Genomic DNA, 22,898 nt, shown 5'->3' with positions numbered 1-22,898 from the left:
TGTGGTCCCTCCGCCAAAGAGCTTCAGTCCATGGCTAGACTCCCAGCCCTGCCTTTTCTCCACCTACCCTGTTCTCTCCCTGTCTTGCCTGGAGCTCCGAGCTTCACTCATCTCCAAAGTTCTGCCCAGTTCTCAGAACTGCTGGGTCATGGATCAACAGAGCCACTGAGATTTTGTGTGGGCAAATGTTATTCCACAGTATCCTAAGGAACTAAACACACCCATCCAAAGGATCACTGTGTACACCTATATTCATGGCAGCATAATTTGTAACAGTCAAAACCTGGAAGCAACCCAGGTGTCCAGCAACAGATGAGTGGCTGAGCAAGTTGTGTTTTATAGACACAATGGAATACTACTCAGCTATTAAAAATGATGACTTCACCTTCTTCACCTCATCTTGGATGGAGCTTGAAGGAATCATGTGAAGTGAGGTAAGGCAGAAAGAGAAGGATGAATATGGGATGATCTCACTCATAGCTAGAGGCAGAAGTTGGAAAGTAAGAACAGAAGAGAAGACCAAAGCAGAACTTGGACTGGAGTTGGTGTATAGCACCAAAGCAAAGGACTCTGGAGTAGGGAGGGAGGGTTCTGGAACATGATGGAAGAGGAGGACCTAGGTGTTGGGGGCAGGGGAGTTAGCAGTGTTATGTGGAAAACTGAGAAATGTTACACATGGACCAGCTACTGTATTTGATGGTCGATTGTAAAGGAAAATAACGATCATTCCACAATGTTCGGGTCTTTAGATCCCTATGTTGTGTGATACTGAACACAGCAGGCCTTCAGCACAGCAGGCAGGTCGCAGTCTGGCTGAATGTAGATGCTGGGGTAACAGCTCTTGGCACCGGCCTTGTGACAGGACCGGCCCTTCTGGAACACTTGCATGACCGGGAAGCCCAGACCTGACCTTCCTCTGAAGGTGGCCACATGCGAAGCTGGAGTCCCAGGCAAAAGGGCCACCCAGGGAATGCCCAGTCCCCTGGCACAAGCACCGGCATTGTGGAAACTCTTTCTGGGAAGAGGTTCATCGATGGGAATTCTGTGACACCGCCCCCCCCCCCCGAGTATTATTTCTGCTTTCCACTAAAGAAAAGGAAATGACTGGATGTCATTGTTTCTTAGAACGTGGCCACTTGTCTGCAGAAGGACAACAGACACTCAGCCTGTATTGTCTGTCCTCTGCTGAAGAGAGCTGCTTCCCAAAGGCAAGAAAGGGTCCCAGAATCTGTGTAGATTCCAAGTGATAGGATCATTTTTTTCTTTCTCTCTTTCTTTCTTTCTTTCTTTCTTTCTTTCTTTCTTTCTTTCTTTCTTTCTCTCTTTCTTTCTTCCTCTTTCTTCCTCCCTTTCTTTCTCCTTCCCTCCTTTCCCTCCTTCCTTCCTCCTTCCCTTCTTCCTTTCTTTCCTTCCATCCCTCCTTCCTTTTTTCCTTTTCTCCTTCTTTTCTTTCCTTCCCTCCTTCCTTCCCTCCGTCCTTTCTTCCCTCCTTGATAACCTTCTTCCTTCCTCTCTCTTTCTCCCTCTCTTTCTTTCTTCCTTTCTCTCTATCTCTTTCTCTTCTTCTCTATCTTTCTCTCTCTTTCTCCCTTCCTATCTTCTGTCCTTCCTTTCTCTTTTTATGAAACTGATAAGAGACTACACTTGATCTTAGCCAAAAGGCTGAGAAGCGGTCCCTTTCTCTTTTTCTTACTCTTTCTTTCTTTTTTCTCTTTCTAAGTTTCTCTCTCCCTTCCTTTTCTTTCTTTCTCCTCTTCCTCCTCTTCTCCCTTCTTTTTCCTTTCGACCAGAGCCCCACTCAGCTCTAGTTTATGGTGGTTCGAACCTGGGTCTTCAGAGCCTCAGGCATGATAGTCTCAGGCATGGCAGAACCACTATGCTGCACCCCTCCCCCACCAAATTTACCATTTCTGTTGTGAGCTAAACGTCTCTGAACTGTGATGCGGGTCCTGGACTCACACAGAAAACCACTCAAGGGCTCTCTCTTGCAGAACACCTGGGACACCAAGAATTAGTTGACCTTTACCAGTGTCTAGAGTCTCTGGAATCAGGCCCAAGAAGTCCCAGACAGGAACACATAGGGAACAAGTTGCCTGTGCTATGACTCCAGGGGCAGGAGCGTCGGTACTGTGAAGGCTTCTCAGAGGAGGTGATAGTAAGAGTGGAAGCAGCCAAGATGCCCATCTGCAGAAGACTGGCTAAAGAGGTTCTGAGATATACATGGAATATTACTCTGCCATCAAAAAGATGATGTTGTATCCTTTGGAACAAAATGGATGGAACTGGAGGTGACTATGCTTAGCGAAATAAGTAAGGAGATAAAAGAAAACTACCGGGAGTCTGGCGGTAGCGCAGCGGGTCAAGCTCACGTAGCACAAAGCGCAAGGACCGGGCATAAGGATCCCAATTTGAGCCCCAGCTCCCCACCTGTAGGGGAGTCGCTTCACAGGCGGTGAAGCATGTCTGCAAGTGTCTCTCTTTCTCTCCCCCTCTCTGTCTTCCCTTCCTCTCTCCATTTCTCTCTGTCTTATGTAACAACAACGACATCAACAACAATAATAACTACAACAACAATAACAAACAACAAGGGCAACAAAAGGGAAAATAAATATAAATAAATATAAACTTTTTTTTAAAAAAAGACAATTACCAGATGGTTTGACTCATAAGTGAACTCTAGAGGTCTGATTTACCTGAACTTGCCAAAAACAAAAAATCCCAACAAAACAGAAGCAAGTCAACTGTTCACAAGACTTATGAGAACTCTGGTGGTTATCTTTGGGAAATGGGAAGGTGGGGAACACAGGACTCTGGCAGTGGGTGTGTGGTGTGGAACTATACAAAGTAATCTTACAATCTTGTAACAAACTATTAATAAAATAATTTAAAAAATAAAAGAAGAATAAGCAGAGTTCATGTGCAGGGTGAAGTCGAGGGACTGTTATCCTCCCCCTCTCCCCACATGCTCACAAAAGGCCTCCCCAAATGTTACTTCAACTCCTGGACTCTTTAGAGCTGAGGCCAAACAAGACCCTGCAGCCCCTGAGAATCCTGGGTCATGCCCTTAACGACGTGGCAGAATGAATTCGTGAGTTGGCCAAGTATCGTCATCAATGAACTTTATAAACTGGCAAGCCCTTGGGGGCCAGGCAGTGGCACACCTGGTTGAACACACATTGGTCCCCGCCTGCAGGGGGAGAGCTTCATGAGTGGTGAAGCAAGGAAGGCTACAGGTGTCTGTCTGTCTCTTTCTCACTCTATCTCCCCCTCCCCTCTCAACTTTTCTCTGTCTTTATCCAATAACAAACAAATCAATAAGCAATAATAATAATAAAAAACTTCTGGGGTCCTGAAATTGGTGCAACTTGGAATGTTCCTACTGATGACCACTGAATGCAAGTTTGGACCTACAGGGATGTAGAGGTCACATAAGCGCCTGTGCTGAATATGGGCCCCAGATCAAATCGATGGGGTTCACAGTCAGCAATATTTATACACTTTTCCCGTATTTGGGAGCTACTCTCTTCCCTGAGCCAGCTTTCTAGCCCTTTTCCCAGCCATGACATCATCTCCCCAGACAATAACCTGGTTGTCGTTGTTGGATAGGACAGAAATGGAGAGAGGAGGGGAAGACAGAGAGGAGGAGAGAAAGACAGACACCTGCAGACCTGCTTCACCGCCTGTGAAGCGACTCCCCTGCAGGCGGGGAGCCAGGGTTCGAACCGGGATCCTTATGCCGGTCCTTGTGCTTTGCACCACCTGCGCTTAACCCGCTGCGCTACAGCCCGACTCCCAAACACTTATCTTTTAATAAGCGGTCCCTCCCAGGTTAATTACATTAGCTTTGAATACCAATCTGCACTTTAAATCTTCAGCTGCTGCCCTCCTCCCCGGGCTGGGTAGGGTGAGGGAGATGGTGGATACATCATGACCAGGGTCCTAGTGGAGGAGGCCTGACCCCATGGGCCCATGGACAAACAGGTGATACTTCAAAGTGTGAGTCTGGTGAGCAGAGGAAGATGCGGTGTCCCAACCCACTTCGGGAGCTGCAGTGGGGACCCTGGGCTAAACCAGGGGACCCCAGCCCCCAGGCCTTGCCTCCTCAGAATGTGGCCCCAGCTCAGCAAATCCCATCCCCTAAGTGAGCGAGAGAGCACTGGAGAAGCAACCCCTCAGAGCCCTCTGTTCAGGAAGTTCCAGAGAGACCAAAACAAACTCCCAGCACTATGGAAGTGAGGAGGGAGTGCCGGGCAGGGGCTGGCAGAGACTTTCTCCTCAGGCATCCAGACAGTCTCCCATTCAGGAGCTGGGAAACAGGCTTCTCTGGCCAATAATAACAACCTTTCTTTAATCCTGGCAAAGACCCAGGCAAGACTAACAGGAGCTGCCCCTGTGGAGGGTGAAGGCACTAGGGAGCCATGAGGCCCCATTTGTTTTTTTGTAAAGCACTTAATCAAACAGTTTCTACTTAGACCTAGATACCCTCCTCACCTACTTCCTGTTTCACTTCCCTCAGTCTCTCTAAGGCCAACCTTGACAGACAATGTAAGGACAACAAAAGCTGGATGGGGCTAGACATACTTTAATGATCTCTCTTTTGGTCACTACCAGGCCACCCTTTTATCCAGAGCCCTATAGGCAGGGAATCCTGGGATTCCCACATAGACACGATGGGCCTAGACCTCTAGCTGATCCCTCTCCCCACTAATGCTGGTCATCTCCATCAGGAACATAGTGGACCCTCTTGTGGGCCTCTACAGGACCTTGCTCTCAATGTGGGTCAACATGGGTGGGGACTGCCCCATTCTCTGAAGGGAGGTTGGGTCAACATACTCTGGCACTTGAGGAGGACGGGTCCTGCAATGAGTGCAGCCTAGAACGTTCTCAGCCGTGACCACAGAATGCCAGCTCAGACCTACAGGGATGCAGAGGTTTACATAGGCTGTTGTACTGAATACAGACCCCAGATCAAATCGATGGGGTTTACAGTTCACAATAGTTGTATACATTCCCCATAATTGAGAGCTACTCTCTTCCCTGATCCAGCTTTCTAGTTCTATTTCCAGCTCGGACACCATCTTCCCAGACAGAGGCTTCGCCCCACCTGCATGTTAGCTGTCAGCTTCAGGCAAAAATTAGTAAAGTCACAGGCCCATTGGAGTATACCTAAAATAGATCTGCTAGCTTTTTACAAAATGGAACCCCCAAATCTCACAGGCTATGGTTTTCTCTTTAGTTTCCTGACTATTAAACGATTTGTTCTGCTTTATATCTTAATGCTTTTTCAGCCAACAAGTTACAGATGCTACCATCATGCCAACCTGAGGCCTATATTTTATCCTGAGTTCCAAACTTAGTAAATGCTGGAGCTGGGAATTGAATCCAGTGCCCAGCTTTTTTCCTGCCCAGTTCTATGAGGTGTGGGGGTGGGGGATAGACATGGACTCAGGGGACAAGATTGTGTTTCTGACTTGAACCCACAGATAAGGAAGTTGTTCTCCTGTGAGACGGCAGGAGGGCAGCCCCAGCCCAGCCTTGCTGTGAAGGCTGTGTCCCCTACATAGAGCTCTGATCTTCCCACTGAGGCCCTGCCCTCTGGAGCCTGGGAACGGGTTCCCACACTCCTTAATGCAGGTAGGCGGAGTGCAGAACTCAACAGCCCCCACCCCACCCACCCCAGCAGTTGGGAAGAAGGTAGAAAGAGATAATTAGCACGCATCCGTAGACAATTAGCCACCGGCTGGCTCTCAGATAATTCGCAATTATCTAGCTCTCTTTCACTGCATGTATGTGGCTAATATTTTTAGCAGGGAAAGAAATATCGCTGACTCAGAGACTGATTTTTGCCTTCTTTCCCCAGCTTGTCACCAGAGCTTATTCTTGAATAAGAACATTTAGTGCCTGAAATTCTAAAGAGGTTCACTTGAGTCTCACAGACAGGCCTGGCAGTTTTCAGGAGAAGCTTGGTGTGACACTGCTTCCCTCAAGCAGGTGGCCTCTTGGAAGGCAGGAGCAAAGCCCCCAGTCCCTACCTGCAGGGAGAAATCTTTGCATGTGGTGAAGCAAGGCTACAGGTGTCTCTCTGTCTCTCTTCCTGTCTGTCACCCCCTTCCCTCTCAACTTCTGGCTGTCTCTATACAATACATAAATAAATAAATAAATATAATACCAAAAGAAAGAAAGAAAACATTGATATCTCAGTCTGTCCACTTGGAATGAACTTTTCATTAACCTGTTTATATTTAAATTGCTAGGTCTCCATTTAGACCTGTCCTCATTCCTTCTTTCTTTCATTTCATTTCCTTTCTTTCTTCATTCCTTCATTCCTTCCTTCCTTTGTTAAAAATTTAACAGTGATTGACAAGATTGTGTGATAAGGGGGGTACAATTCAATAAAATTCAGTTCCCACCACCAGAGTTCCATATCCCCTCCCCTCCACTGGAAGTTAGCCTTTTCTTTATCCCTCTGGGAATATGGACCCAGGATCACTATGGGGTACAGAAAGTGGGAGGTTTGGCTTCTGTAATTGCTTCTCCACTGGACATGGGTGTTGACAGGTGGATCCATACTCCCAGCGTGTTTCTACCTTCCCCTAGTGGGGTAGAACTCCAGAGAAAGTGAGATTCCAGGAGGCATTGATGAGGTTGCCTGTTTAGGGAAGTCAGGTTGGCGTCATGGCATCTGCAACTTGGTGGCTGAAAAAACATCAAGATATAAAGCAGAACAAATTGTTTAATAATTGGGAAGGTAAGAGTATAGCAGATGAGATTCGGGGTCTTAATGCTGGAAAAAGCTGGGAAGTCTAATTTAATCATATTTCAGGTGGCCCTTGACTTTCCTGATTTTTGCCTGAGCCTGACAGCTAACATGCAGGTGGGTTAAGAGTATTGTCTGGGAAGATGGTGTCAGAGTTGAAAATAGGACTAGAAAGCTGTATCAGGGCAGAGGGAGAAGCTCCCAAATAGGGGAAAAGTATATAAATACCGTTAACTGTAAACCCCATAGATCTGACGTAGGGAACACGTCTGTTCATATTTAGCACATGAGTTCGCAGTCAATGTCCTTTCTAAGGCCCCATCATCTTCTTCCTTTCTAAGTCCCACCCACATCTGTTCCATAGTTACTTCCTCCTCAGGTGCTCTTCTTTTCCTGTCCCCCTCTGTGCTGAAGCTGAAAACAAAAAGGCCCATGTCTCAGGTAATTCTGTAATGTCTATGTATTGCCATCATTCTGCCTCTAACACTTGGCTCTCATAGTTCAGATGGGGACCAGAATCCTGTGTCCTCAAGAAACCTGAAGCTTGCTTGCTCACACCAGGGAGCTCAGGCTGAAGGCTCTCTGGAATCCAGGATTCGGCTAATTGTTATTTTTATGAGAAAAGTACTTGTTTTTGTTCCTTGCAGACCAGAAGGAAAACAGCTTAAGCCAATAGTAGAACAGGAAGGGGAAACCATTAGTTCCCAACTGAGTCAACAACAGAGAGCTGAGGATTTGGCTAAGCCTCAAGGAGCAAAGAACTTGGCAGGATCCTTTTGGTGGGGAACCTCTGGCTCTTGGTTTTTCAGTCTACAGAGAGCTGACTCAGAACTACAGGGCAGTGTGGGTCTCAGCACTGGATCGAACAAGCTGGAGTTCATTTTTGGAGTTTCCCTGGAAGAACAAGTTATAAAGCCCACGGCCTGAAGACTCAAAGCAGCCTTGGGTGGGGAGTGCCAAGACTGAAGAGGTCTTTTCCTTTCTTTTCTTCTTTTTCTCCTTCTCCATCTTCTCCTTGTCCTTCCCCTCCTTCTCTTGTTTCTTCTTTTCTCCACCTCCTCCTTCTTTTCCTTCTCCTTCTTCTCCTCCTCCTCTTCCTTCTGCTGCTTTTCCTCCTTCTCCTTCTCCTTCTTCTAATTCTTCTGCTTACTTCAACCCAATTTCTCCTTTTTTAAAAAAAAAACATTTTATTTCTTTATTTCATCACTTCCATCACCAAAGGTCTGTGTCCCCATCCCCACACTGCTAGATAACCAGTATAGTTCTCCCCCCACAGTCTTGAAAATTTGTTGATGAAATGCAAATCAAGACAACAATGAGATATCACTTCACTCCTGTGAGAATGTCAGACATCAGAAAAGGTAGCAGCAGCAAATGCTGGAGAGGGTGTGGGGTCAAAGGAACCCTCCTGCACTGCTGGTGGGAATGTCAATGGGTCCAACCTCTGTGGAGAACAGTCTGGAGAACTCTCAGAAGGCTAGAAATGGACCTACCCTATGATCCTGCAATTCCTCTCTTGGGGATATATCCTAAGGAACCCAACACACCCATCCAAAAAGATTTGTGTATACCTATGTTCTCAGCAGCACAATTTGTCATAGCCAAAACCTGGAAGCAACCCAGGTGTCCAACAACAGATGAGTGGCTGAGCAAGTTGTGGTATATATATGTATAGATAGATAGATACTACTCAGCTATAAAAAATGGTGATTTCACCATTTTCAGCCGATCTTGGATGGACCTTGCAAAATTCATGTTAAGTGAAATAAGTCAGAAACAGAAGAATGAATATGGGATGATCTCACTCTCAGGCAGAAGTTGAAAAACAAGATCAGAAGACAAAACACAAGTAGAACCTGAACTGGAATTGGCATATTGCACCAAAGTAAAAGACTCTGGGGTGGGTGGATGGGTGGGTGGGAGAGAGAGTAATGGTCCAAGAAGGATGACAGAGGACCTAGTGAGGGTTGTATTGTTATATGGAAAACTGGGAAATGTTATGCATATACAAACTATTGTATTTACTGTCAAATGTAAAACATTAATTCCCCAATAAAGAAATAAAAAAGAACATTGGTTTACATTTTTTCTACATTTGTATGTTCAGTTGTTTATGTTCTGCATACAAATGAAACCATTCTGTAGCTGTCCTTCACCTCCTTACTTGCTTCACTGAGTATCATCTTTTCCAATTCCATCCACTTTATTCCAAATTCATCCCTTTTATTACTATATAAGAAAAAGGTCTTTCCCTGGGTCCATGCTCCCAGAGGGATAGAGAATGGGAAAGCTATCAGGGGAGGGGGTGGGATATGGGGATTGGGTGGTGGGAATTGTGTGGAGTTGTACCCCTCCTACCCTATGGTTTTGTTCATTAATCCTTTCTTAAATAAAAAAAAGAAAGAAAGAAAAAGGTCTTTTTCTTTCTTTTTTAAATTTTTTATTTATAAAAAGGAAACATTGACTAAACCATAGGATAAGAGGGGTACAACTTAAAAGGTCTTTTTCTATGCACGAATGAAGTCAATGTTTTCCCCTGGGGCAAGGTCAGACAGAATTCTGGAAAGAGCTTGAAACTTCAAGTCCTGGCTCCTAGACCCAAATTTGGCAGTAACTGAGGCAAGGTGTCCACTCCCCTGAGTGTCCATTCCCCAGTGTCCTAGCCCAGGCATCTGGAAGGAGGGAACTGAGGAAGGGTGTGTGGGATGCTGTTCCTGGTTGCTTAACCCCAAGAAGAGGGAGCTACTGGGGCCTTTGTGGGGGGACTTCTGTCACAGTATTACAGACACAGTAACCATTGCTGCAAACCCGGTGGCTTACCAAGGGAAATGAATTCTCTGGTTCTTTAAAGGCCAAGAGTCCGAAATCAAGTCAAGGGCAGGCCTGTGCTTTTGGTGGCTGCTGGCTTCCCCTGGTTTGTGACCTCTTCAGTCCAGTCTTCAAGGACAGCAGCAACTTCAATTCTTTCTCTTCACATTCCTTCTCTGTGTCAACTCTCCCTGGCCTCCCTCCTATAGGGAGAGAGGTGGCGGCATTTAGGATTTTGACCTCTTTACATCTACCAAGACCTTCTTTCCAAACAAGGTAGGTGGATTTGTTTCTCTGGGTTGCCACCACATATATGGTTGCCAAAGATGCAGAAATGTATTCTCACTCCTTTCTGGAGCTGAAAGTCTGAGATCAAGGTGTAGGCAGGGCTGTGCTCCCTTTGTAAATTCCAGGAGAAACTCCTTCTTTGCCTCTTCCAATTGTTGGTACCACCAACATTCCTTGGCTTGTGGCCACATCACTCCAATTCCCACCTCCATTTTCACATGACCCTCTTTCCTATGTGTGTCAACTGTCCTCCTTTTTCACACAGGGGCATCAGCCTTTGGACTTAGAATTCCCCTTAAATACAGGATGGTTTCAGGTCATTATTCTTTAATTTTAATTGAGAATGGAGGGGGAGAGAGAGAGAGGGAGAGAGAGTCTTACAGCACTGCTTCATCACTTAGGAAGCTATCCCACTGCAGGTCGGGGCTGGGGTCTTGAACCCAGGTCCTTGCCCATTGTAACGTGTGCTCAACCAAGTGTGCCACCTCCCAGCCCCTCAAGTCATGATTCTTAATTACAGCAACAGAGACCCTATCTCCAGAGGAAATAGCACCAGGGGTCATGAATGAGTCAAGTGACACGAACCATTTAGAAGTGCAGGGGCCAGGGCTGCACCCTAGACCTGAGGCCACTGGTGCCTGTCCACAGACTCGGGGCATTAAAGGTCTCATGAATTGTTGTCTTCTACCAAGGCTCTGCTATGCGGCAGTTTCTTCATTTTTTTTTTTTTTTTTTTTTTTGTAAGTCTCAGTGATCCTGGCCTCTTTATAGATGAGAACATTGAGGCTCCCAGAGCCTCAGAAGCCTGACCCAGATCTCGCAGCTACTAAGGGACAGTACCAAAAATAAGAACGCAGAATGGTCAGAGGGTGAGGCCCTCAGGGCACCATGCTGCTGCCTCTCCTTGTAGCAAAGAGTTCTGAATCACAGACCCAGGTAGAAGAGAGGACTTCAAAGTCTCAGAGTTCCAACAAGACCTAAATCTGAAGTCTTTATAGCCCCACAGTCCAGGTTGTTGGAGGCGGAGGGGCAGTGGGGCGACATTCTGGTGGGAACTGAGGCTGCGGAAAGAAAAATTGTTGTGGTGTTTGTTTGTGAAAGAATGGCGAGGCAGGCTTTATTTGGAGAAGAGAGTGGTGATACTGTAATCTCAGGGAGTGAGCACAGCAAAGGGCTTGGGAGTAAGGGAGACTGTGCTCCACTCAGACACAGGAGAAAACTAGAATCTACTGAAAGCTGAGGGGTGGTCAGGCAGGGGTGGGTGAAAAGCGAGTGGGAAGCTATCAAGAGGAGCATCATGGGTAAGAGGGAGATTCTGGCTAAGGTAACCTAGCAGAGCTCTTACAGGACATGAGAGAAGTGGACAGCCATCTTGGAGGGGGTAGTGAGGACTCCTATCAGACATAGAGGTGAGATTTCAGGGGAAACTCTAGTGAAAGTGACATAAACAGACTGGCTTCGTAGAGAAGAGAGAGTTCAGTAGTACCTGACTAAAGTTTGCTCGAGGGAAAACAAATTGTGTTTTGTTTTGTTCTGGTTTTGATGGAACTGGGACCTCGCTATGTGCCATTTCGCAGCTCTGAACCACTTCGTCATTCAGATAGAGAGACAGAAAGAAGGACGGACACTACAGCACTGGAGCTGGACTTCAGACTTGGGAATCTTGGTGCTCTGGGCTGGAAGGAGAAAGCCAAGTCCAGAGAGAAGCAGGAGGGGCAACATAGAAGTGGGCGGGGAGTCCCTGGGCCTGCCCCCCAGGACCAATACTGCAAGTGACTGGGGGTGGGGGCAGGCAGTGTGAGAGCCAGGGTCCCCATGCTGCTTCTGTTCTTCTCAGTCTGGCAGTCTCAGCCCTCTGAGCCCCGATAAACCCACAGAAGAGACTGAGTGACCTGTGGTCCCACCAGTGGAGAGGTGGCCAGCTCAAGAATTGCCACCTGCTGTCATGGCACTGGACCCAGCCTCCCATTTTGCCTGGGGACCCAGAAACTGCCAGTGTCCCTCTTCCAAAGCACACTGAGGACTTAGGCAGTGTGGATTCAGGAGGGTTCAAGCCTGGAGGTAGAAAAAACAATGAGATGACTAGGGTGCCTGCAGAGAAGGGGAGCAAGCTGAAACACACACACACACACACACACACACACACACACACACTCCTCAAAGAGTGGCGATGAAATGCCTCAAAAGGAGGGCTGGAGAGACAGCTCTGGGTAGAGCACAGGCCTTGCTGAGTAGAGAAATGCAGAACTTTGGGTACCATCCCTGGCATCAAGCAAAATGAAAGAGCAGTGCTCTAGTCTCATTCTCTCTCTCTCTCTTTCAATCTTTTTTATTGTTCTCTTTATTTATTGGATAGAGACAGCTAGAAATCAAGAGGAACGGGAGTCGGGCTGTAGCGCAGCGGGTTAAGCGCAGGTGGCGCAAAGCACAAGGACCGGCATAAGGATGCCGGTTCGAACCCCGGCTCCCCACCTGCAGGGGAGTCGCTTCACAGGCGGTGAAGCAGGTCTGCAGGTGTCTGTCTTTCTCTCCTCCTCTCTGTCTTCCCCTCCTCTCTCCATTTCTCTCTGTCCTATCCAACAACGACAACAACAATAATCACTACAACAATAAAACAACAAGGGCAACAAAAGGGAGTAAATAAAAAAATAAATATATATATAAAAAAAAGAAATCAAGAGGAAGGGGGCGATTGTTGGGCCTTAAAGCCATCCCCCCCCCCCCCCGCTCTGCTCCATCCTCCATTGCTGACACTATGGTCATTTACATAATCATTGTTTTGCCTGATCTATCTTCTTTCTATCTGGATGCCCGCCCTGTCTGCAGGATATTAATCCCACTGGTTAAAACCTTCACAACAGTTACTAAGGAAGTTTCTACCATTAGCCCGCCTTTTGCTTTTCTCTACCCTGTTTGCTAGCTATTTCATTTTCCGACTTGCCACTCCCAGTTTCTAAGATATAAAAGGGTTATTTCTGATCAATAAAGACACATTGCGTTCCCGCTCCACCACAAGTTCCTGGTTCCTCTCCCATGTCGCTGAGTAAGCAGCAGCCCAGGTTGGCTCCGTTCGAGTTCTCTTCAACCCAGAGAGCACATGCCCGGGAAGAAATACCCTCACGCTAGCCCAGCAGGTGATAGAGAGGGAAAGAAACAGAGAAACACCTGCAGTAGCACTGCTTCACCAATCGCAAAGCTTTCCCCCTGCAGATGAGGACGAGGGGCTCGAACCCAGGTCCTTGTGCACTGTAACATGTGTGCTCCACCAGGTGCGCCACCACCCGGCCCCTCTCTACTCTCTAGTCTCATCCTCTCTCTCTGTCTCTCTCTCCCCTTCAAAACAAGCAAATCTATAAATAAAACTTAAAAAATAAGAAGAAAGGAAGGAAGGAAGAAGGAAAAAAAAGAAAGAGAATAAAAGGGAGCCGGACACTGGATTCAATCATCTCCCCCAGAAAAGCATGGTAGAAGCTCTTCTTTCAAACTTGCCCAAGAGGCAGGTGCTGGGGTGCCCAGAGCCCAGGAGGCATATGTCTGCAGGGCGCGGCAGTGAGGGGTAACTCGAGGTGCAGCTGGGGCAGCCCCTCAGCTTCAGGCTTGTGTCCCTCAGCTGGAGGCCAGAAAGGTCAAGCAGGGAGCAGGCCAGTGCTCCCTAGAGATGCTGACCCCAGAAGTGGGACTGAGGGCTGGAGAACAGGGGACAGTATTTCCTGTCAGACTTTATGAAAGTGAAGGGGAGGAGAGCTGGGGAGCAATGGGGGACAGGGAGAGGGGTGGAGCTTCTTGGAGGCTCTGAAGCTGCACCCCCAGTCTGACCTGTGACCTCCAGGGCCACAGGAAGAGAGGGATCTAGGAGCCTGCTCTAAGCCCACCGGCATCAGCAGGGACCTTGGGGATGCCTGGGTGCTGGTGGCTGGGAGAGGCGAGGACAGCAGGCTCAAGGACAAGGTGGTGAAGGAAAACACAGGTCTGATTTTTTTTTCTTTCTTTCTTTATGAAGAAAAATGGAGAGAAATGAAAGAGAAAGGGGAGACTGAGAGGAAAAGAGGCAAAGAGGAACTCCTCCAGCCCTGCTCCTCCGCTCCTGAAGCTCCCCCTGCAGCTAGGGAGCAGGAGCTCGAACCCAGGTCCTTGTGAATGGTCACGTATGCTCAGCTGCATGCACCACCACCGGGCCCCCACAGGCTTAATTTTAATTCCAGAGAAATAAACCCATCTTCATCTCCATGCACACCAGTACTGCCCAGGACATACTTCCCTCACTGGGCACCTGTGAATCCCCCAGGTGTGTTTTCATTTTCAGATCTGGTCGCCCTCTATTGGGTGGGGGTGGGGGGGGGTGGAACAGCCAGGCCTGAGGGGATACAGCCTGAACCCAGCCTGCCCTCCCCAGCCCCAAGAGTAGCACATTCCTTAGACATAACACGGCCCCTGAAAAACAAAGCGTGCCACTTCCTCAGAACACGGCATTGTCTGAAGGTGGAAGTCTGTGACTTTTGAAGGAAAAAACAAAGTTTTCTGCTGAGGAAATGTGAGTCACAGGCCAGCGGACATGTTTTTCTGGCTTTGGAGTCTGGGTGGACATAGCCCCCTCACCCTCCACTCCCCCATCTGTTCCCTCAGCTGCAAGGCCAGGCCTGGGCCTTCTGGGCCTTCTGGACACTGCCACTGCCACCAACCAGTGCTCCTGTCTCCTTCCCCGAAGCTGCCAGGTCACCCTGGCATGAAAGGGACTCTGGGGGTTCTGAGGAGGGAAGCCCAGTCACTCTCAGGAGCCTGGTGAGAGGCAGGGTCAGGGGTCAGAGAGTGGCCTTTCTAACTTGGGGTCAAATCATTCTGAGGAGCAGCACAAAGCCAGCCTCTCCTCAGAGGCAGGAGGCTGTCTGGCCCCCCAGACATTCCAGGCATTCTTTGGGGTCCTTGTGGCATGAGGCCTGCGTCTGGGGGGGAAGCAAGGCTTTGTGTGGGGGAGGAAATGTCTGACAGACTGCAGACCCCATTGTTTGGCTGCTAATGGCCTGTCTTCCTCAGGGGCCACTGTCTGACCAAGCTGGCCAGCTGGGGTGAGGGGGTGGTGGACAGAGGTCCCTGGGGCTGTCTCCCCACCCCCAACTGCCTACAGGCAGGCTCTACCACGCCCCCCTAGAGGTTCCCCCATCCAGTCCCTTACCAAGGTGGCACTTCCCAGCAGTGGGCTTGGTTGTATCATTTGTAAAACCAGTTAATGATGCTCAGAAGGTTAAATGGATACATGCAGGTAGCCAAAACAGGGCAGCGTTAGTGTGAGGAGGAGCAGGAGAAACGGACCCGCAGGGAAAGGAGAAGGAGGCCTGGAACCCCAAACAGCCCAGAGACGGACACTTCTTTTGCATGTTATCACATCTCCCCATGCCATCGGGGAAGAAGTTCAAAGTAGCACCAGAAAGCACCTTGATGTGGAAGCATCTTGAACACTGTGGGAGGTGTTTTAGTCAGGTGACCACATCTGGTGATCTGAGCAGACCAATGGGAAGCTAGCGCAGGTGTGATGGAGACTGGGATATAAAGAAAGGGAGAATGCGCATATTCTGGCCAGTCCCCTTCATCCCTGGGAAGGGACTCTCTCCCTGAGAGCAGCACAATTTCTACCTCACAGCTTTTTAATAAAGAAGTTTGAGCTTTGCACACCTGATCCCAGAGTCTCTGGTACTTCTCTCAAGATGCCATGAGGAATCTTCCTGAGGGGGATGCAGCCAGGGAGAGGAGCCCGTGCTGGGCCACTAGGAGAATCTTCTCCCATCACCCTGGATCAAGAGTGGGGTGGGTCAGGGCACTGATACACTCAGAGAAACACACACATTACCATATAGAAGGACCCAGGTTCAAACCCCGGTCCCTACCTGTTGGGGGGGGGAGCTTTACAAGTGGTGAAGGAGGGCTGCAGGTGTCATTGTCATCTCTCTCCCTCCCTCCATCTCTCTTTCTCTCTAACTATCTCCCCATCCCCTTTCAATTTCTGTCTCTATAAACAAACAAACAAACAAACAAAAAACCCAAAAAATTAGTCTGCCAGGAGCAGTGGGTTCATTGTCCAGGCACCGAATTCCAGCACTAACCCTGGTGGCAATAAATAAGTAAATAAATTACTTAATTACAAAGCATGGGAAGGCACGTGAGACCTTGAGGGGTGCTAAGAGCTCCTGGGCAGCTGGGGCAGGAAAGCAGAGAGCTGGGAGACCCCCTGCCCTGGCCCATGCGTCAGACTCACGATCAGCTTGGGCAGCTGGGCCCAGAAGTGGGGCTCAGCCATCCCCGGAGGCCAGCCCACAGCCACGGAGACCCTCTGACAGCCCCACACAGACTCCCACGATGAGGGTGAGGGGCACAAGGAAGCCACCCAAGTCAGTCCAGGGAGAATGACTCAAGGTTCAGGAAGAGAGCTGGTGGAAGAGCACAGGACTTGCACATAAGAAGTCCCCGGCTCAGGGACCAGGTGGTGGCGCACCTGGTTGAGCGCGCATGTCACAATGCGCAAGGACCAAGGTTCAAGGCCCTGCTGGTCTCTACCTGCAGGGAGAAAGTTCTGTGAGTGGTAAGGCAGTGTTGCGGGTGTCTCTCTGTCTCTCTCCCTCTCTATAACACCTCCCATCTCAATTTCTGGGTGTCTCTCTCTAATAAATAAATAAAGATAATAAAAAAATTTTAAGTGGTCCAGGAGGTGGCGTAGTAGATAAAAAGCGCTTGACTCTCAAGCGTGAGGTCCTGAGTTCAAGCCCTGGCAGCACATGTACCAGAGTGATGTCTGGTTCTTTCTCTCTCTCCTCCTATCTTTCTCATCAATCAATAAATAAAATATTAAAAAAAATTTTTTTTTAAGTCCTGGGTTTGATCCTGGGCACTGTATATGCCAGACTTGAGTGACACTCAGATCTCTTGCATTAAAAAAGAAAAAGAGGGCACTGGGCAGTGGCTCACCTGATTAAGCGCACACATTACAGAGCGCAAAGAACTGGGTACAAGCCCCGAGACCCCACCTGGAGGGGTGGGGAGTTTCATCAGTAGTGAAGCAGTGCTGCAGGTGTCTCTCCCTCTTTACTTCTCCTTCCCTTTCAATGTTTCTCTGTATCCAAAAATCAATCAGTAACAAAGGAAGAGGAAAAGAAAATAAAGGCTGCGTAAAACTGGCCAGCACAGGGAGCCCCCACCCCCAGGTCTAAGATGCAAAGTCTCAGAGCGTGGCCTGGAGGCTACAGGGGGCTCCTGTCCTGGGAAGCAGGTCACACCCACTTCTGGAGACCCCAAGTTCCTAGACCGGCAGTGGGAGGCTTCTGCTAGTCCTGGTGGGTTTGGTCAACTTTTCTTTTCTTTTCTTTTCTTTTCTTTTTTCTTCTTCTTTTTTTTTTTTTATTGTCTTCAGGGTTATCGTGGGGGCTAGGTGCCTGCACTACAAATCCACTGCTCCTGGAGGTGTTTTTTTTTTCTCTCTCTCTCTCTTCCCATTTAAAAAAAAAAATTATTTATTTATTTCCTTTTGTTGCCCATGTTTTTTTATTGTTTTAGTTATCATTGTTGTTGTTATTGATGTCATTGTTGTTGGATAGGACAGAGAGAAATAGAGAGAGGAGGGGAAGACAGAGAGGAGGAGAGAAAGAGAGACACCTGCAGACCTGCTTCATCACCTGTGAAGCGGCCCCCCTGCAGGTGGGGAGCCAGGGGCTCGAACAGGGATCCTTAAGCTGGTCCTTGCACTTTATGCCAGGTGTGCTTAACCTGCTGTGCTACTGGCTGACTCCCTCACTTCCCTTTTTTTTTTTTTTGCCCTTGTTATTAGTTTTGTTGCTATTGCTGTTGTTGTTGGATAGGACAGAGAGAAATGGAGAGAGGAGGGGAAGACAGAGGAGGGGAGAGAAAAATAGATACCTGCAGACCTGCTTCACCGCCTTTGAAGTAAACCCCCTGCAGGTGGGGAGCCGGGGACTCAGACTGTGATCCTTAAACCAGTCCTTACACTTTGTGCCTTGTGCGCTTAACCCGCTGCGCCACCACCCAGCTCTGGGTTTGATCAACTTTCCTCACTACTAAAATGTTATCTTGTTAGTCCTGGGACCTCAGGGCAGCAGTGTCTTCTAGATCAGAGGTGCCAGACTCAAATTTGTAAATAATTCACCTGGAGGTTTCTAAGACAGATGCCCGGGCCCACCACCAGAGCTGCTGATTCATTGGGTCTGGGGCCTGGGATTCTGCATCTCTGAAAGGTTCCCAGCTGGTGTTGGCGCTATATACCCCCTCACCCCCAGATTTGCTCCTGGAGGTGGGTCTGTGCTCCCAAGCTGAGCACTTGGGGCAGAGACAGGTAGTGAGTCCTCCAGCACAGAGGGAGCCCCCAGCCAGGAGCAGCTGTCAGAAAGACTACAGAGGGGCTCCCTACCTTAGGAAGGAAGAGGGCAGGACTAGACCCAGTCTGATGGCCTTATTCCCCTGGATTCACTCCATGAACCTAGTTCTTCCAGGAGGAGCCATCTGGGCGGCCGTCTTTACTTCTCCTGGGGATTTGTCCTCCTGGAGACTTCTCCTCTTGTTGGTCTGCTTCTAATTCTGCTTATAAGACCCCTTCCATTTTTTTTTTAATAATTTATTTCTTTATTGGGGAATTAATGTTTTACATTCAACAGTAAATACAATAGTTTGTACATGCATAACATTCCCCATATTCCCATTTAACAATACAACCCCCACTATGTCATTCATCATCTTTCATGGACCTGTATTCTCCCCACCCACCCCAGAGTCTTTTACTTTGGTGTAATACTCCAATTCCATTTCAGGTTCGACTTGTGTTTTCTTTTCTAATCTTGTTTTTCAACTTCGGCCTGAGAGTGAGATCATCCCATATTCATCCTTCTGTTTCTGACTTATTTCACTTAACATGATTTTTTCAAGGTCCATCCAAGATCAGCTGAAAACGGTGAAGTCACCATTTTTTACAGCTGAGTAGTATTCCATTGTGTATATAGACCACAACTTGCTCAGCCACTCATCTGTTGTTGGACACCTGGGTTGCTTCCAGGTTTTGGCTATTACAAATTGTGCTGCCAAGAACATATGTGTACACAGATCTTTTTGGATGGATGTGTTGGGTTCCTTAGGATATATCCCCAGGAGGGGAATTGCAGGGTCATAGGGTAGGTCCATTTCTAGCCTTCTGAGAGTTCTCCAGACTGTTCTCCACAGAGGCTGGACCAATTTACATTCCCACCAGCAGTGCAGGAGGGTTCCTTTGACCCCACACCCTCTCCAGCATTTGCTGCTGTTACCTTTTCTGATGTATGACATTCTCACAGGAGTGAAGTGATATCTCATTGTTGTCTTGATTTGCATTTCTCTGACAATCAGAGACTTGGAGCATTTTTTCATGTGTTTCTCGGCCTTTTGGATCTCTTCTGTGGTGAATATTTTGTCCAAAAAGAACAGAACTGGAGGCATCACACTCCCAGATCTCAAACTGTATTATAGGGCCATTGTCATCAAAACTGCTTGGTACTGGAACATGAACAGACACACTGACCAGTGAAATAGAATTGAGAGCCCAGAAATGAGGCCCCACACGTATGGACATCTAATCTTTGACAAAGGGGCCCAGACTATTACATGGGGAAAGCAGAGTCTCTGCAACAAATGGTGTTGGAAACAATGGGTTGAAACATGCAGAAGAATGAAACTGAATCACTGTATATCACCAAATACAAAAGTAAATTCCAAGTGGATCAAGGACTTGGATGTTAGACCAGAAATTATCAGATACTTAGAGGAAAATATTGGCAGAACTTTTTTCCGCATAAATTTTAAAGACATTTTCAATGAAACGAATCCAATTACAAGGAAGACTAAGGCAAGTATAAACCTATGGGACTACATCAAATTAAAAAGCTTCTTCACAGCAAAAGAAACCACTACCCAAACCAAGAGACCCCTCACAGAATGGGAGAAGATCTTTACATGCCATACATCAGATAAGAGTTTAATAACCAACATATATAAAGAGCTTGCCAGACTCAACAACAAGACAACAAATAACCCCATCCAAAAATGGGGGGAGGACTTGGACAGAATATTCACCCCTTCTGTTTTGATCATCACGTTAGGTTTGCTTGCATTGCTTAACGCTGTGGTCTATTTACATAATCATTGCTTTACCTGAGACCTGCCCTGCCTACAGGGCATTGGTTTAATCCCCACTGGTTAGATGCAAGCTTGATACTCCAAACTCGAGTGCTTTTTTCCTTCTCTCCACCCACTATCCTACGTACATCCTCTTCCGACCTGACACTTGCGCCTCAGGAGATATAAAGAACAGGATTTTCTAATGAATAGAGATTAGATTTATTGCACTGAATTCCTGCTCACCAATAAAGATTGAACTACATTCCCAGCTCAGCCATGAGTCCCTGGTCGTCTGTCTCCTGCCCACGAAGCTAGTCTGACATCCTCTCCTCTTGCAGACCTCCCCACTCTCTGGCCCGTTAACAATGTTGAGCACGTGCAACTGGGCCCTTGCAGGAGTCCCGCTGGCAACCTCCATAAGCCAGCACATCTCAGCACATCCAATGGGTCCTGGAGCCACTGGGCAAGGCAACTGAGCAGGTTCAGTCTTGACACCACACTTGGTAAAAGAAACCAGGTTGTGACCATTCTTGAGACCCAGAGGGAGGGTGGGTGAGGGCTGAGAAGTGCCCCCCCCCCCATCCCTGGAGACATTTCAAAGGAGTGGTCTTAGTATTTTCTGAAGCAGAACTAAATTGACTGCTTTCCAGCTGGGATTATTCCTAGTCTCACTGCTCAAATGGAATCAATCCCCAGAGAGACTGGATCCCTCGGGAGAGGGGATGCCCAGGGAATTGTAAGTTGTGTTGAACTTCAGTCTGGGCACTGGTTGTGCTAGAATCCAGTCTGAACACAGGGCAGCCTGAGGGATCAAACTCCACCCCTTTCCTCAGGGAGTCAGCTCTTGTTACAAGGAAGAGCTGTGGAGATCCACTGTGGGCTCTGTGGTCTTAGTGGCAGGAAGTGTTGTAGGAGCTGGGGAGATTGAGGATCCCCACCCAACAGTCAACAGTCAAAAGTTCAGCTTCTCCACTGGAGAAGCAATTACAGAAGCCAGACAGCCACCTTTATCTACCCCATAAAGAATTTTGGTCCATACTCCCAGAGGTATCAAGAATAAGGAAGCTTCCAGTGGAGCGGATGGGACACAGAACTCTGGTGGTGGGAACTGTGTGGAATTATACCCCTGTGATCTTAAAATCTTGTTAATCATTATTAAATCACTGACAAAAAATAAATCCAGCTCCTGACTTTGTCACCTTCCCAAGCTCTACCTACAGAAGAGGCTGACACTCTTCTGAGGAGAGCACTTGGATCTGATCTCATGAACTCCCAGAGAGCACGATAAGCCAGATTTCTGGTCCTGCCTAAGCTTTCTGTGGTAGCAGGCCACCTTGGCTTCGCAGAAGCATAAAGGGCTGGGGCTGGGCTGTGGTGCACCCATTAAGAGCACACATTACCATACACGAGCACCTGGGTTCACGCCCCCACTCCCCACCTGCAGGGGACACTTCATGAGCAGTGAAGCAGGTCTGTAGGTGTCTATATTTCTTTCTTCCTTTCTGTTTCTCCCTTCCCCTTCTCAATTTCTCTCTTCTCTCCTTTCCAATAAAATAGGAAGAAAGAAAGGAAGGAAGGAAGAATAGTTGGCAGGAGCAGTGGATTTGTAATACTGGCACTTCTTCTTCTTCTTCTTCTAGCATTTGCCTTTCTTCCGTAGCCAGTCAACAGCGTCAGGTTGAGCCTGATGTAAAGTTTCGAGACCTCCTTTGAATCTGGAGAGGTGGCAGTCGTTACTGGCACTGATCCCCAGTGATAACCCTGGAGGCAATTGGAAAAAAAAAAGCACATGGGCCCGGCGGTGGTGCATCTGCTTAAGCTCACACATTACAATATGCAAGGACCCAGGTTCAAACCCCTAGTCCGCACCTGTAGGGGGAAAACTTCACAATTGACAAAGCAGTGCTGCAGGTCTCTGTCTCTTTCCTTCCCTACCTCCCCTCCCCTCTCAATTTCTCTCTGTCTCTATTGGATAATAATTAAATAAAAACATATATTTTTTAAAAAGTCACAAAGGGCTGTGATTGGGTGACCCCACCAGGACCTAGGGACACTCGTGTTTTCCTTACAATCCACCTGTTCCTGATGGTTACCCCTACCCAGAAGAGCTCTTTATGGGGGTCCATGGGGTACCTGTGAACCCCACTGCAGCAGGGCTCATTCCGGGGCTAGTTAAGCCCGGCTCAGGGCTCCTGAGAGAAGACTATCCCCTGCCAGTCCTGTGACTACGGGCATGACAACCAGGCTGTGGGGCTCAGATCAGGAGAACCTGGGGTCACAGAGGGACAGCAGGCATGAAGGCAGCTGGCCTCGGCAGGCATGCAGGCATGCAGGCTGCCCTGGGGTGCACACGCCTTCACAGCCGCTCCCAGCACTGAGGGTTCTGGGATATTTTTAGGAAGGTTGGCGCCTCCCAGGCTGTGATTCATTAGTGCAGCTGACAGCAATCAGCATCTTCTGAAATTGCAGGGGGAAGTGGAGAAGGTTCTCTGGCGCTGCTATGCAGCGGGGAGGGAACCCTGGTCTGCTGTTTCCAGCCAGCACCATGTGTTCTGGTGCGGGGGCAGGGGAGGGAAGCAGGAGAGAGCACGGGCGAGGGGGTGAGCCAGAGGGGCAGTGAGTGGCCAGGTGTCCTGGGAAGGGATTTGGAGACTGAGGAATTTCATGTTCTAGGGCAGGGCTCTTGGTCACAACAGAGCAGGACTTCCACAGGGCATTTCAAATACTGAGGAGGGATGCCCGTGTGTGTGTGTGTGTGTGTGTGTGTGTGTGTGTGTGTGTGTGTGTGATGAAGTCAAGCAGCCATTGTGACATCATGGGCCGGCCTTCAGAGTTCAAGGTCTCTTGGCTCTTTTTTTTTTTAAAAAAAAATCTGTGATTAATAGTGGGTTACAAGATTGTAAGA

The 22,898-nt window shown here is 48.2% G+C and overlaps 1 long non-coding RNA gene across 1 annotated transcript in view; it reads right to left on the bottom strand.

Annotated features, from left to right (window-relative positions):
- Positions 1 to 6,316: 6,316 nt before the first annotated feature.
- Positions 6,317 to 22,898, bottom strand: part of LOC132537434 (uncharacterized) — a 40,017-nt gene continuing 23,435 nt past the window's right edge. The window contains exons 2-3 of the long non-coding RNA XR_009548866.1: positions 9,578 to 9,768; positions 6,317 to 7,923 (exon numbers count right to left, since the gene is read on the bottom strand). This is a non-coding gene — a long non-coding RNA (uncharacterized LOC132537434). The remainder of the gene's footprint in view (positions 7,924 to 9,577; positions 9,769 to 22,898) is intronic.

This window comes from Erinaceus europaeus, chromosome 3, assembly GCF_950295315.1.
Source record: "Erinaceus europaeus chromosome 3, mEriEur2.1, whole genome shotgun sequence".
Classification (NCBI taxonomy): domain Eukaryota; kingdom Metazoa; phylum Chordata; class Mammalia; order Eulipotyphla; family Erinaceidae; genus Erinaceus; species Erinaceus europaeus.
This window is presented reverse-complemented; position numbering and strand designations above follow the sequence as displayed.